Here is a 15,144-nt window from a genome sequence, read left to right as displayed (position 1 = left end):
TGTTCTTCTTTTCCCTCAATAATAATATATAATAATAAATAATATTATTTATTTTTATTATTTATTCTATAATATATATTTATATGTATGTAATATATAATATATTTATTATTATTATTATTATTATTATTATTATTATTATTGCTTTAGCATCTATGATGTTCATGGTCCTGTGCTAGGTAGATGCTGGAGATACAATGATGACCAGGATAGACGCAACATCTGCACTGTAGAGCTTTTAATCCTAGGGAAAGACACTATTAAACAAGCAAATAAAAAAAATTTTTTTTAACATTTATTCCTTTTTTGAGAGACAGAGACCAGTGTGAATGGGGGAGGGGCAGAGAGAGAGGGAGACACAGAATCCGAAGCAGGCTCCAGGCTCCCAGCTGTCAGCACAGAGCCCGATGCAGGGCTCTAACTCACAGACCGTGAGATCATGACCTGAGCCAAAGTCGGACGCTTAACTAACTGAGCCACCCAGGTGCACCTAAGCAAGCAATTTTAATACATCACCGCGTGAGTGCCTTTTTAGCGGAAGCACAGGGTCAGAGAGGAGAAAACTCAAGGGAATACCTGAAGCCTGAGAGTTGACCAGGTGCAGAAGGGGATGGGAAAGAATGTAAGGAAATTCCGGGAGAGAACAGTAGGGGGAGCTGCCTAGAGCTGAGAGAGTATAGCGCCTGGGGCATTGAGGGTGTTGGGAAGACAGGGTGGCTCCAGGCCTGGGAGGAGAAAGAAGGTGACCAAGGAGAGATGATGCTGGAAGGTAAGCAGGAGTTGGCCCACAGAGGGCCTTGTCGCTGTGCTGAGGCACTTAGAGTGAAATGGAAGGGCCTGGCGAGTTGTTGACCTAAAGCCTTCACTAATCAATACACAGAGAAAGTACAGAGGGTTCTGAGCACCACAGCGTGAGGGTTATTACTTCTCACTGCCTTTGGGAGAAAGACAAGGTCAGTTCCCAGTCACAGGTTTACCCGCTCTTCCTCCGTGCACCTCACCCATTCTCCACAAACTGAGGTCTACAGACATTCTTGGACCTAATGTTTCTTTGCAAATTAAAAAAAAAAAATGCTTTTATTCTATTGATAATATAAAAAACGTTAATATAAGAATATTTTGGATCATCTGATCATCCTCTATTGGGCAATCAAATAGACTTTCATAATAGACTTTCAGAGTTTAGAGCAGGGGGAATCTTGGCACAGTGGTGAGCCAGGGAAGAAAATAAGAAACTTAAGATAGGGGGCCCAGATGATGGTTTAAATTATAAATCGATGTTGGGTAAGAACAGGCAGATGTTGTAGATTAAAGCTGGCTTGTTAACATCGTCACAGCCGTGAAAACAAGCTGGGCTGATCTGATCATAAAAAAACCCTGACCCTCCTAGAAAATCAGGGCCCAGGCATTGTCTTTCAGGACGTTTCTGTGTGTCTGGTCGGATGTTAGCATTTTCCAGTCAAGAACTTGAAGTTCGGAGGAGTGGGTGGGGCACAGGCGATCTCTTTGGTGGCTGGTTCCTATGAAAACAATAAATAGCTTCCAGAGAGAGGGGAGGGCATCTGTTCTCACGGGGCTCACTCCACCCACCAACAACACAAAGGGAGGGTGGCCGAAGAAGCAGACAGCTGGCGCCCGGCCAACCTAATCCTTTCCAGCCTCACGAAGGAGTGTGGTCTGGAGGACATTTTAAAAGGAGAGAAGGATGTTAAGAAGTGTTGATGAACAGAAGAATCCCACTGTTGAGAGAGAATCGGCACAGATTTTGGTAAATATTGTGAATCATATTGTGGTGTTGTACTGAGCCAGATGTCTTTTTTTCCCCCTTCAGTTTATTTTCTGTCGGTCAAATAAACATAGTTGTGAAATTGACCGTCTTAACCATGTTCAAATACACAGTTCAGAGGCAGCAAGTGCTTTCATATGGCTGTGCACGTTTCTTTTTAATTCAAGCTCAATTTCCTTTGAAGCTCATTTTGCCTTATTTTTGGAGCAGAACAAATGATGAGGTTTCACGAAAATTCTGGCACCCTCCTTTGGCTTTTGGACTTACCTAGGAGTGCTGTTTGGGTCCCATGTGCGGTGGGAACAGCCGAACTCCAATACTTGCCTTCAAGTGGATTTCTACCCCCAAACACAGCTGAATGAAAAGTAAATAGCTTATCCACCCCTAAAGGTACAGCTCTCTCTTCCCAGACTCCGTGGTACCGGTGCCAGGCCTTCCAACATCCCCCCAGGGATGGATGGGGCGGGGGTGGGGCAGTGACAGGATACAAGACTTCCCCGGGTGTACTAGATGTCCTGACAATGTTCACGTTGCAGAAAAACAGCTCTGTTCCTGTCAGGACATGGGTGGGGGAGGGCAATCATAGAAGCAGCCACAATGTGGGGCCGTTGGGATACAATGAAGTCATGCAAGTAAAGCTTGAATCAGTAAAGATGAGCTATTTTTGTTCAGAAGACTGCACCCAAAGAGGTAAATCACAGGAAAACAGCCAGTTGTTTCAGGAGTGTTTTTTTTTTTTAAATTGTTGTGGGCATATAGCTCAGTCTTGTGCCAACTCTAGATGTCTGTGATGCGGTGGAGTGCTTACTGATAGTCAGACTCGGGGTCCTGAATACTTGAAGATCCAGGAACCTCCAGTCTACTAGGCAGGGAAATGGGTTGGCGTGCATTACACAGCCTTGTGTGAAAGGAAAAGTGAACTAGGCTTGGAGGCTAATTTATAAATAAAGCAGAAAAATGTTTCTTGTTCTTGTTTAAAAAGAATTATTAACCAAAACATTTCATTGCTTGAGCCTCCTGAAGGTTGGGTTCTGTGATCCCAGATGTATTGCACAGCATTAAAATATAGTAAGATGACAATAAAGTCAAATTAATGCATCAAACCAAAGACACTAAAGGAATATCACAGCACTATACGTGATGATAATTTTGGAGACTATCGTAAAATGGGACATTATTTATAGGATAACATTAGGTGATTGCCTGTATTTTACAAACAAAACCCTGCTTTAAAAAATATGTAAACCCACCATAAAAAAAGATGTGTATGTGTGTGAGATACGAGATTTAATGTGCAAAAATGAAAATGCTAACATAGCCTCATCATCTTCTGACAAATATTTAAATACGCAAAATGTAAATAAGACCATTTTGAAAGGTATGTCGGAAGAGGAAGCAAGAAAAGAGGACTAAGGGATAAGCTATAAAGTGGGAATTTTTTTTAGTGTTTATTTTATTTTTGAGAGAGAGAGAGAGAGAGAGCGCGTGAGTGAGGGAGGGACAGAGAGAGAGGGAGACACAGAATCCAAAGCAGGCTCCAGGCTCTAAGCTGTCAGCACAGAGCCTGATGTGGGGCACGAACCCACGAACTGTGAGATCATGACCTGAGCTGAACCAACAGAGCCACCCAGGTGCCCCTAAAATGGGAATTTTTATGTTTGCTTGTGTATAACTGTATAGAATGGCACATTATAAAAACCAGCTAAACAGATTTTAGAGCTTTGTCTCCAGGTTCTGGGCTCTGCTTCCCTTCACAGCAATCTCCCCTACCATGGCAGCCGGCTGCAGGTGGGCAGGGGTAAAGTCACTGCCCTAGGGAATCTACCCAGAACCTTGGCTGTCACCTCCCATCATCCTACATTCCCAAACATTCCTTCTGTCCTGGGGTCTTGGGATTCTATTCCCTCTCCTTGTTTGACTGTGCATACACCCTTTGTTCAGGTTGTCTTTTGGGCTTGACCTTGACTTTGCCCTGGATTCTGCCTTTCAGATCCTACTGAATAATGCCTTAATCCCAACCTCGCCCTACCTCTTAGTAGCCAGGTTCCATCAATGCCTCACTTGCCTCAAAGGAGAGCTCATATGGCACAAGCTCACACTTGCCCCTTAGAACCTTGCTTTACTTTATGAACTTGACATGGTAGCTGGGACAAAGCAAGACATGGGATCCTATGTACCAACCAAAACTGATATGAGAGAATATGCCCTCATACATTTGTTTACATAGGTGGCTCATGAAATGGTACAAGATATGCTATCAGCTGGTGGCCATCCTGGGGGAAGGGGCAGGGGGCCACAACCATATGTATACAAGCAGGAGGGGTGACCAGGGCAACTGTGTCACAGCTTGAGACTAATAGGTGTTCGGCTGAGCAGAGTGCATGTCAGACAGAATTACCGGTAGCCTATTTTATATAGAGAGACAGTTCACTATGTCAGGAAGGCATATGCGAAAACAAAACAGAAGCGGTCCAGACCACAGCAGTTTTTGAACTAGTGGAATAAATGACATACGTACCGTATATAATCACAGAGCACCTATGGACACCTGGTGGTCCAGGGTGAGTGAGTGGGGGCTGATGGGAAGGGGAGAAGATAGCTATCAGCAAGGGCTAGAGAAGAAGATCAATTCATTGAGGGATTGATTATTTGATTGCAAGAGACTGGCCTTAAGCATAAGATGGAGGGACGGGGAAAGAAATGTGTAAAACCTCCCAAGGGATAAGCCTGTGCCATCAGCTTCGGGAACCACTGATTCGGCCGGGACCCTACATTTTATAAATGAATAGATTCGACCCACAGAGGTGAAGGGGTGTCTCAAGTCAGTGCAGCTTTTAGTAAAAGTAAATGCGGCTTGAGTCTAATTCCCAGAGCCCTTCTGGTCTCAAGAAGGCAATCTGCTTCTTCAGGCTTGTTCAGATTTATCATCCAAGTGGCATTAGTGTCAGTGGGCACCTTGAAGTGTTAGCAAGGTGGGAGGTTGTGTGGATCTCTCTCTGCTGAGCGTTCCTTGCGGAGGGTGTGAACGGAGCCTGGCCCGTGGGTGCTGCATTCACTATTATAACTTGACCATAATACGCTCGCTGTGGCCGTAGGCCAGAGGATTAGTAACCACAGCTTGTTTTCCTCGCAAGGCTGGTGGAGGCTGGCTCCATTGTCTTCTGCCAGCTCCTCTTCCAGGGTCTGTTCTCCCCTGAAGATGTGGCCTTGAGGATTCAGCTGAGCAGAGCTGGGGGATCTTTTCTTCATGTTACTCAGAGAAGTGCTCATGGGCTTGCTCTCCCTAGTATAATTAGAATTGCCAGAAAGGCAGTAATGTGAATTGTTAACATGAATGACCCCTGTCCCTCAGAATCCTATGGTTGCCAAGTCTGAGAGATGACCTGGTCTGAATCACATGACATTGATTTTTTATTTCTATGCGCTTCTCCACGGGGAGTGCACATCTGCTAAGTTTCTCTCTTACCATCACCCGTAAACTTCCTCTCAGTCACACATTTGGTCAGCCCTTGGTTATGTATTAGAAATAATAGACACAGGTTTCCTTTCTAGTGCACAGTGGGAAGCATGCCAAGGGATTCTGTTCCCAGCTCTGACTCTAACTGGCTGTGTGACCTTGGGTGAGTCACTTGATCTCTGTAAAATGAGGGATCCAAGCAGATGATTTCGTTTTCGTTTTTGTTTTGTTGTTGTTGTTGAAACACTTTTATTTTGATTAAATGAGAATTATTCAGGAAATAACACTGTAGTTAGGATTAGACAGATTGGTTTCATATTCTGACATGTTCTCTAACTAGCTCTGTGACCTTGAACAAGGGATTTAAGCTTTCTTTCTTTTTTTAATTTACATCTAAGTTAGTTAGCATATAGTGCAACAATGATTTCAGGAGTAGATTCCTTAATGCCCCTTATCCATTTAGCACCCCCCCCCGCACAACCCCTCTAGCAACCCTCTGTTTGTTCTCCATATTTATGAGTCTCTTATGTTTTGTCCCCCTCCCTGTTTTTATATTATTTTTGCTTCCCTTCCTTTATGTTCATCTGTTTTGTATCTTAAAGTCCTCATATGAGTGAAGTCATATGAAATTTGTCTTTCTCTGACTGACTAATGTCACTCGGATGATACCCTTTAGTTCCATCCACAGAGTTGCAAATAGCAAGAATTCATTCTTTTTGATTGCCAAATAATACTCCATTCTATATATATACCACATCTTCTTTCTCCATTCATCCATCGATGGACATTTGGGCTCTTTCCATACTTTGGCTATTGTTGATAGTGCTGCTATAAACATGGGGTGCATGTATCCCTTTGAAACAGCACAACTGTATCCCTTGGAGAAATACCTAATAGTACAATTGCTGGGTCATAGGGTAGTTCTATTTTTAATTTTTTGAGGAACTTCCATACTGTTTTCCAGAGTGGCTGCACCAGCTTGCATTCCCACCAGCAATGCAAAAGAGATCCTTTCTCCGCATCCTCGCCAACATCTGCTGTTGCCTGAGTTGTCAATGTTAGCCATTCTGACAGGCGTCAGGTGGTATCTCATTGTGGTTTTGATTTGTATTTCCCGGATGATGAGTAATGTTGAGCATTTTTTTCATGTGTCGGTTGGCCATCTGGATGTCTTCTTTGGAGAAGTGTCTATTCATGTCTTTTGCCCATTTCTTCACTGGATTATTGGTTTTTTGGGTGTTGAGTTTGGTAAGTTCTTTATAGATTTTGGATGCTAACCCTTTATCTGATATGTTGTTTGCAAATATCTTCTCCCATTCTGTCTGTTGCCTTTTAGTTTTGCTGATTGTTTCCTTCTCTGTGCAGAAGCTTTTTATTTTGATGAGATCCCAATAGTTCATGTTCGCTTTTGTTTCCCTTGCCTCTGGAGACATGTTGAGTAAGAAGTTGCTGCGGTCAAGGTCAAAGAGATTTTTGCCTGCTTTCTCCTCGAGGATTTTGATGGCTTCCTGTCTTACATTGAGGTCTTTCATCCATTTTGAGTTTATTTTTGTGTATGGTATAAGAAAGTGGTCCAGGTTCGTTTTCCTGCATGTTACTGTCCAGTTTTCCCAGCACACTTGCTGAAGAGACTGTCTTTATTCCACTGGATATTCTTTCCTGCTTTGTCAAAGATGAGTTGGCCATACGTTTGTGGGTCCATTTCTGAATTCTCTATTCTGTTCCATTGATCTGAGTGTTCTTGTGCTAGTACCATAACTGTCTTGATGATTACAGCTTTGTAATACAGCTCGAAGTCCGGGATTGTGATGCCTCCTGCTTTGGTTTTCTTTTTCAAGATCGCTTTCGCTATTTGGGGTCTTTTCTGGTTCCATACAAATTTAGGATTGTTTGTTCTAGCTCTGTGAAGAATGCTGGTGTTATTTTGATAGGGATCGCATTGAATATGTAGATTGCTTTGGGTAATATTGGCATTTTAACAATATTTGTTCTTCCTGTCCAGGAGCTTGGAATATTTTTCCATTTTTTGGTGTCTTTTTCAATTTCTTTCATAAGCTTTCTATAGTTTTCAATGTATAGATTTTTCACCTCTTTGTTTAGATTTATTCCTAGGTATTTTATGGGTTTTGATGCAATTGTAAATGAGTCAATTCCTTGATTTCTCTTTCTTTTGCTTCATTGTTTGTGTATAGGAATGCAACGGATTTCTGTGCACTGATTTTATATCCCAAGCAGATGATTTCTAAAGTCCCTTCAAGTTCAAAAATAACTCTTAGAACTTGTACTTAATTCAAGTTAGATGGCATGGGGCCAGTGAGTATGAACCTTCAACTCCATTTCACTCACTGAATTCTCTTCTCTTCTGTACAGTCACCTATGACTCTTGTCCACATAGCATTATGCCAAGCAGAAGGCTGTGGTATAGACAAGCATAAGACAAGGTTTCTGTTTGGGAAGGGATCATTTCACTAGCAAAATATAATAGGGAGTTCAAAGTTACAAACTGCAAAGCATTACGTGATAAAGGCATTCAGTGTAGGGTGTGAGAAGCTTAGATCAGTGTGTACTGGGCCATACCAATAGCATCTAACATTTGTGAGCGATTATGCTGTGCTAGCATCCTTCTGGTACCTTGTACATTTACTAATTTAATTCTCATAACCCTAGAGACTGTTATTATCTCCATGTCTCAGATGAGGAAACTGAGTACGGCAAGATTAGATAACTTGTTCATGGTCACTGAACTGTTGTCGGGTAACTGGGGACATCGCGGGGGTTGAGGCTTGACCCAGCCAGACCCAGACAAGTGCCAAAGCTTCTTGGTCTTGTCACAAGAGTAAATTCAAGGACAGACATGTAGCATAGCAATTGAATAACACAAATGGGAAAATTTATTAAAGTGAAAAGCATGCTCAAGATATGAGAGCAGGCCAGCTCAAGAGAGAGAGCACTGCGCGTCCAGGGTTTGGGTTTCTATCTTTTATCAGCAGTTGTTAACTAGGGGGCAAAATATTTATTACTTGGGGCTGGGAAGCAGGATTTTTGCTTCTTCCTAATTTTCTTCCTAATTTGGTTGGGCGTTTTCTGTCATGGCATCTGCCATCTTGGGCCTTTCTGGTTCCATCTGGCTTCTTGTGGAGTGCTGTGAGGACAGGCCTCTGACCTTGTGGATAGATGACCATGATTTCCTCTTTGCTGACCTGCAGGTATCCTGTTGAAGCCTAACTGTCTAATCTAACAGAGCCAGTAGTAAGTGGTGGAGACAGGAGTTGAACAAAGGAATATGACTCCTGAATGCATGCTCTTAACCAACTATTAAAGAACAAAACTTCAGGCAGCCTTTATAGGCAGAAATGGGATGGGACAAGGAAGTTATTAGCAAAAGAAAAGAATTGTTTTAGACTAGGTCACTTTCCTTTAGGGGGAATGGCAGAAGGTCTTATCATACAGATGACCTTTCTAGTGCCTATCAGAAAATTCCAGATTCACTGGTTTAAAATTCCACTCCGGAGAAGAGGCTAAAACTGCAGTTAGGTTAGGTATTAAGTCTTGGTGGGACCTAACATAAGTGACTCCATTTTGAGCCTATTGTTTCTTTTTAACATTTACCCCCTTTTGATTGAACTCAGCCTGAGAGACGTGGTAAAGATTTAAGGCACCAGCACCACTCACAGCGACCAATTTGTAGTTCTCAAAACTTTCCTTGATCCTGTTTTTTGCTGAATCACTGTGGTATTCACAGGTCATGACTTCAGGCTCACAGTTTTTTAGTCAGTCATTTTCTTCGTTTCTTTTTTGACATTCCAGTTTCAGGGAGACATTTGCTTGGTGGTTAGTGACTGCAAACATGCATTCAAAGCCTCCAAGAGACTACAGTGTGTCAGAGATTCTTATAATAAGTGTAAGAAGGATAATTTCCAAAAATGTTTGGAGTGCACTTTGGAGTCTTGGTCCCCAAGACCCAAACCAAAGAGAGACTCCTGTAAAAGGAGTCCCCCTTTCAAGGCTTGTAGCTTGCCCAGTGACCATACGTAACTGAGTTTCAGCTTCCCCAGAAATGTTAATCTAGGTACTGCAGGTGCTGTTGGCCACAGCACAGACACCTTATTGCTCATCTGAACGATAATTATGTTACCAAGAATAACTTTGGCCAGTGGTGCCTGGGTGGTTTAGTCAGTTAAGCATCTGACTTCGGCTCAGGTCATGATCTCATGGTTCGTGAGTTTGAGCCCCACATGGGGCTCTCTGCTGTCAGGGTAGAGCCCGCTTCAGATTCTCTGTCCCCCTCTCTCTCTACACTTGCCCCACTCACACTCTCTCTCTCAAAACTAAATATACATTAAAAAAAAAAAAAGGATGACTTTGGCTAGAGAGTGTAAGGATCTTTGCTGGGTCGTTAGTGTCTTGGCAATGGAATCTGAAGTGTCTCCAAGACTTAAGGAGAGATTTCTAATCATATTCTCATTTGTACTTATTCCTAGACCAGGGGTCAATTAAGTTTTTAGTGAATATGATAGAAGAGACAGATAGAAGACAATCTCCTATCCTGAAATAAAAGGGCATCCTATGTGTTCACAAAGATGGGCTAGTAAGATCTCCTAATCATTGGGGGCAAATCTGATTTGGATAATCATGGGAATGTGGAGGTACAAATGTACTAAGATTCACATGTTCAAATGTGTCTGATTTGGTACATATTGCTAAGGTGGTCAATTGTAGTTTACAGTGACATTGGGAATAGAGAAAGTGGTCATAGGGAGGATCAGGGGATCTCCTACACCCTGACAGATTTAGCCATCTGAAAGATTACCCTTTTAGGAGTGGCCTGGGAGATACAGATGAGGGCATTATCTTTCTAGGCCAATGCGAGAGTAAAGAAAAGAAAAAGGAGAAAGGTTTCTTGTTTAGTTAAAGTATGAAGTCTTGATTGGTGTCTTGGGTGGATGTAGTCTACTTCGATGTCAGTTACTTCTCTTCCTTGTCAGTTTGATTCATAATGTCTGTACAGGGCCAATAACAGCTGGAGCCTTCTTTAGCTGTAAGATGTGAATCCGAGGCTCAGTTGCCTTCTCATTTTTCAGCAGTTTAGTGGTCAGGAGCACTTGATAATGTCACTTTCAACAAAGCTCAAAGACTGTCTTCCTCTGCTAACACTTCCAGAATACCCAGTCATCAGGCTCTAGACTGTGCCCAACAGGATCCTCTGAATTGGGATCCAGGAACGTTTCTTTAAATGTGTTGATGATAAGCTTGAACATGACACATTAAAGACTTACAGTAGCTGGTCATACTAGTGTGAGAGAACAAGGGACCAGAAATTATAAACCACTAGATGTTGGTCTGCTCATGACTATCTTGTATGGAGTGAGCTTATATTTCCAGAGGATGTTCTTTGAATTGTCAGCAAGACCAAAGACAATACCATAAGTCAGGGGAGTCTAGTGTTTTGGAAAGTTTAGAAACTTCAAGTTTGAGAATCCCATTAGTTCTCTTGACCTTGCCTGATGATTGAAGATTATAGAGACAGTGATACTTCCAAGAGGATTATAGAGACAATGATAATTCTAAGAAGTTTACAAGGTTTTGCTTCAGGCTGGTATGATTTGCCCAATAAAGTGGGTGCCTCGATTACTGGAGGTTGTGGAAAGTATACCCTAAGTGGAAAACACATTTTCGAATAGTTTCTTTACTATTGTGAGGGCATCAGTTTTGCAGCAGTGGAAGGCTTCAATCCATCTGGAAAACACACCTACGATAACAACATATTGACAAGCCATACTAAGTGTCAATTGAATGAAGTCCAGTTGAAGCTATCAGAGGACACAAAGGGAGGAAGTCTGAAGCCTCTATAGGGAAAAATAGTTTTTCCAGGATCATGGACCTTTCAGGTCAGATAATGCTGGCAGAGTGTTGTCGTAATTTTATAGACATCTCCATACTAGTGTCGATTCATAATTTGAGTCATCTTCTATGTACTCTGGTGAGTGAAGAAATGCAGAAACTGAAAAATGGGGCTTGCCAGGGAGCCGGGAAGTACCAAGCAACCATCTTGGGTTTCCCATAGTCCACCTGGTCATTTATTTAACAGTTATTGTTGACCCATTTTAATTTCTTTGGTTTAGGAGCAGACTGTTGGCATGTGACAAGGATATCAGGAAGGCAAAACTCAGCAATGGAGGGTCATTGTTTGCAAAGGCAGAATGGACTTGATCTACATGTGCTATACAATCTTTAGAGATTCTGTTGGTGCTGTCTTTGCATGAAAATCAGCTAGGGAACTTCCCTGATACTAAGGTTCAGTCCTTTTAGCATGAGGCTCAATTTTGATGACAACGATTTCAGAAAGTACGAAGATTATTTACTTATTGCTCATCTTTGGGGTCCTAGGGAAAATGTAAGAAAACCCCTTTGTTGCTATAACATCTCCACCTGATGAACAACCCCAAAGGCATATAGGCTCTCACTGTAAATATTAACAGTCTGTCCTTCCAATAATCAGCATGCTTGGGTAAGAACATGGAACCCTGCTTGTTGGGTGGTTTTAGCTTGTAGATTTATTTCTCCTTTTGGGTAGGTCACGTTGGGTTGTAATGCATAACCAGCTTGAAAATTCCCTTTTTCATTCCAATCTTGCAACAAACAAGATTAGACCAGAATTAGAGCTGTATCTCATAAATAAGCAGTCACAAAATGGGACATTGTTACTTGTAGTCAGTCACGGGGCTTGCCTTCATCAAGAATAGGTAGTAACCTAGCAGGGTTAAGGATGTGCAACACCTAGAGTAGGTGTGAAAGCAGAGGGACCTACTTACAGAGAAATATTGAATCAATTCAGAGTTAAGACTTTGGACAGCATGTGGAGTTTGCAAATAGGCATCACTTCCTGGGGTCAAATCTTCTGAGTCCTCCACTAACTTTGCAGCTGTGCCTATATAGCCTTAAGACAACAGGGATAGGCATGCAACAACTTAATTGGGTTGTGTGCCAGCATAGGCGGTAGGCCTATGTTTATCACCATATTCTTGTGAGAGCACTCCCAGGGCCTGATTATCCCTCTCCTGCCCAAATAAAGTGAAAGCTTTTGAATAGTGAGCCCCAAGGCAGGTGGTTCTTACAGTGCTTGTTTTAGCCTCATAAAAGCCTGTTCATGATTGTCTTCTCAAGGAAGGGATTCAGCAGTGGAAATTTTAGTAAATTCATAGAGTGGAGAAGCTAATAGAGAAAAAATTAGGAACCCATAATCTGCAATAACCAGCCAGGCCCAGAAATCCATGAAGCTGTTGCTTGGCTGTGGGTCTAGGAAATGCCTGGATTAGCTTAATTCTCTCTGGAGACAGCTGAATTCCTTCGGCACTTTGATCATGACTGAGGTAATGAACAGTGTGTGGAGAAAATTGTAATTTTTCCTTAGGGGTGTTGTATTCCTTTCAGCTAACTATTGCAGCAAATAAATGCAATCTTTTAAGGATGCCTCTTTGGTAACTGAGCATAGCCAAAGGTCATCTCCATGTTGTAAAAGGGTCAATTTCCCAGGGAATCAAGTGGGCTTAAATTCTGGCTAAGTACTTGAGAAAATAAGAAGGGGCATCATGGAACACTTGAGGCATGACTGTCCAGGCATATTGTCTATTGTTCCAAATAAAGGCAAACAGATACTAGCTTTTGGCATCTACAGGGATGCGGAAAAAGACGTTACAAATGTCTGCAATAGTGAAACTTTTTTTTTTTAGTGTTTATTTATTTTTGAAGGGGAGAGAGACAGAGCATGAGCGGGAGAAGAGCAGAGAGAGAGAGGGAGACCCAGAATCTGAAGCAGGCTCTAGGCTCCGAGCTGTCACCACAGAGCCCAATGCAGGGCTCGAACCCACAAACTGTGAGATCTTGACCTGAGCCGAAGCCAGACACTTAACCAACTGAGCCACCCAGGCGCCCTGAAAGTGAACCACTTTAACTCTGGTGGAATGTGGCAGCAGGCTGTTGGGGTTTGGAACAATTGGGAGAATACCCATTTTATTAATAGCTCTCAAATCCTGGACAAATTACCCTCCCCACCCATTAGGATTCTGGGCTGGCAAGATCTGCCTATTGCAGGGACTAGTACAGGGAATGATTAGCCCCTGGGTTAAGTTGTCTTCTGTGCGTGTGAGGTTTTGTATGGCCTTAGACTTTAATGGATATAGAGGTACGTTAGGGAGAGGTTTAGTTATATCCATCTGAATCTTTATAGATTCTGCACTTTTTATTCTTCCATTGTCCATATTAGAAATGGCCCACAGATTTTCGAGCACCTCAAATAAATTAGAGGACTTTTGTTGGATTTCTTCCTCTTTTATATCAAGGGTAGAATGTGGAAAACGAAAGTTCAGGTTGGTCAGGAAATTCTAAGGTGAGGTCTTCATTGGATATAAACCATATTAGCTGTCTTAATTTAGAAAGAAGTTCTCTACCTAACCGACTGGTTGGAATTGTATCACATAGTAAAAAGGGATATTTTTCAGTCACAGGTCCCAGAGTCATCTGTACCGGTTGAGATAAAAGTTCTCTCTGAACTTCATGAGATACCTCCACTACGGAAACCCCTTTTTGTTGTCCTTTGAGGGATCTGTTGTCCTATCAGTGTGGCGGTTAAAGTAGAAAGCTTAGCTCCAGTATCAACTGACATTTGGCAGATTTTCCCACTGGTTTTAATTTTAGTTTCCCCATGGCTGTTTAAGGGAATCATTAGTAATAGTTTGCTAGCAATTCCTGAGTTCCATCAACTGTGGAAGGTTTTATATGGGAACCCTCCTTTAGAAGTAGGTGTGAGGGCATTCGAGAAGAATTTGCATACGACTATTAAGGACAGTCTCTTTTTCAGTGTTCCAGTGGATCATGGTGGGGGCATCAATCTTTGGCCCAGTGTTTTGATGGACTCCTAACTGGGTGCAATGTGAGAGACCCAGGTATTGTTGTGGGTCTCTGGCCTTGGAGTTCTTGTGGCTGTCAATCTAATGGCCTGGGGGATTTTTGCTTGTAATCTTGTTCTAGGGTCCTTTCAAAATGCTTAGCTTAGATGCAAGTTCAGTCAGGCAGTGGCCTCCTGTCTTACTTGCTGCCATTTTGGAGCAGGCTGGGTGAATTTATTTATCATATGGAACCCTGAATGGCATGGAAAAAGGACTTCTAAATGGGCTTTACAGTATGCCACAGGTTTATCTCCTTTTGTTTGCATGTCAATGTATTAGACCAATCTGTGCAGGCAATGAAGACTCTAAGAATGGCTTATAAATGTTCTGGTGCTGTTTTATGAGCTTTTTCTGGTCCCCGAGATGTTGAAGAATCATGTTCTCAGATATCATCCTCAGGGTTTTGCCACCTTGCTTCCTAACATGTAGCTTGGGTCTTAACGGGTCCTAGCTACACGTGTACAAGCTGATAAAGATCTGGCACCCTGGGACATAGACCCCAATAATGACTCTAACTTCTTCAAAAAATTTTTGGGATTCCTCTGTAGGCTTAGGAAATTCTGTAACTTAATTCAGTCTTTGACCCAGGAACAAAGGATACCTAAGGAGGTTTGTTTGCAACCTCAATTTGTTTTGTTTTAAAAGGTAACTGTCTCAGCGTCTCTTCAGAGTGAAAAGGCAGTTCAGACAAAGAAGGAGTAAAACATAAGTACTCCGGTGAAAAAGCTAAGGGAGAGTGAGTAGGAGTCACATGTGTCCTATCATCTTTTGTTTTAGGTACCTCTTGAGTCTTTAATTTTTCATTAGCCTTTGTAATGGGTCTTCTAATGAAGTTATTTTGAAAACTTTTGGAAGCACACCAATTAAAGTAGGCGCCCCATTCTGTTTGTTCAGCTTGGCATGCCGTGTTCTCGAGTGCACATGTAACTGGAATGTTCCCCATAAAGGCCATTGCA

The 15,144-nt window shown here is 42.3% G+C and overlaps 1 protein-coding gene and 1 long non-coding RNA gene across 2 annotated transcripts in view; both read left to right on the top strand.

The window, feature by feature from the left end:
* The window catches only part of PDGFRL (platelet derived growth factor receptor like), a 70,975-nt gene that overhangs the window by 27,532 nt on the left and 28,299 nt on the right, over positions 1–15,144 (top strand). The window lies entirely within an intron of this gene.
* LOC131506450 (uncharacterized) lies at positions 1,177–8,893 on the top strand. Its single transcript, XR_009258946.1, has 3 exons — positions 1,177–1,768; positions 5,339–5,406; positions 8,450–8,893. It is a non-coding gene; the product is annotated as an uncharacterized LOC131506450 (long non-coding RNA).

The sequence above is a fragment of the Neofelis nebulosa genome, chromosome 3 (assembly GCF_028018385.1).
Source record: "Neofelis nebulosa isolate mNeoNeb1 chromosome 3, mNeoNeb1.pri, whole genome shotgun sequence".
In the NCBI taxonomy this organism is placed as follows: Eukaryota; Metazoa; Chordata; class Mammalia; order Carnivora; family Felidae; genus Neofelis; species Neofelis nebulosa.
This window is presented reverse-complemented; position numbering and strand designations above follow the sequence as displayed.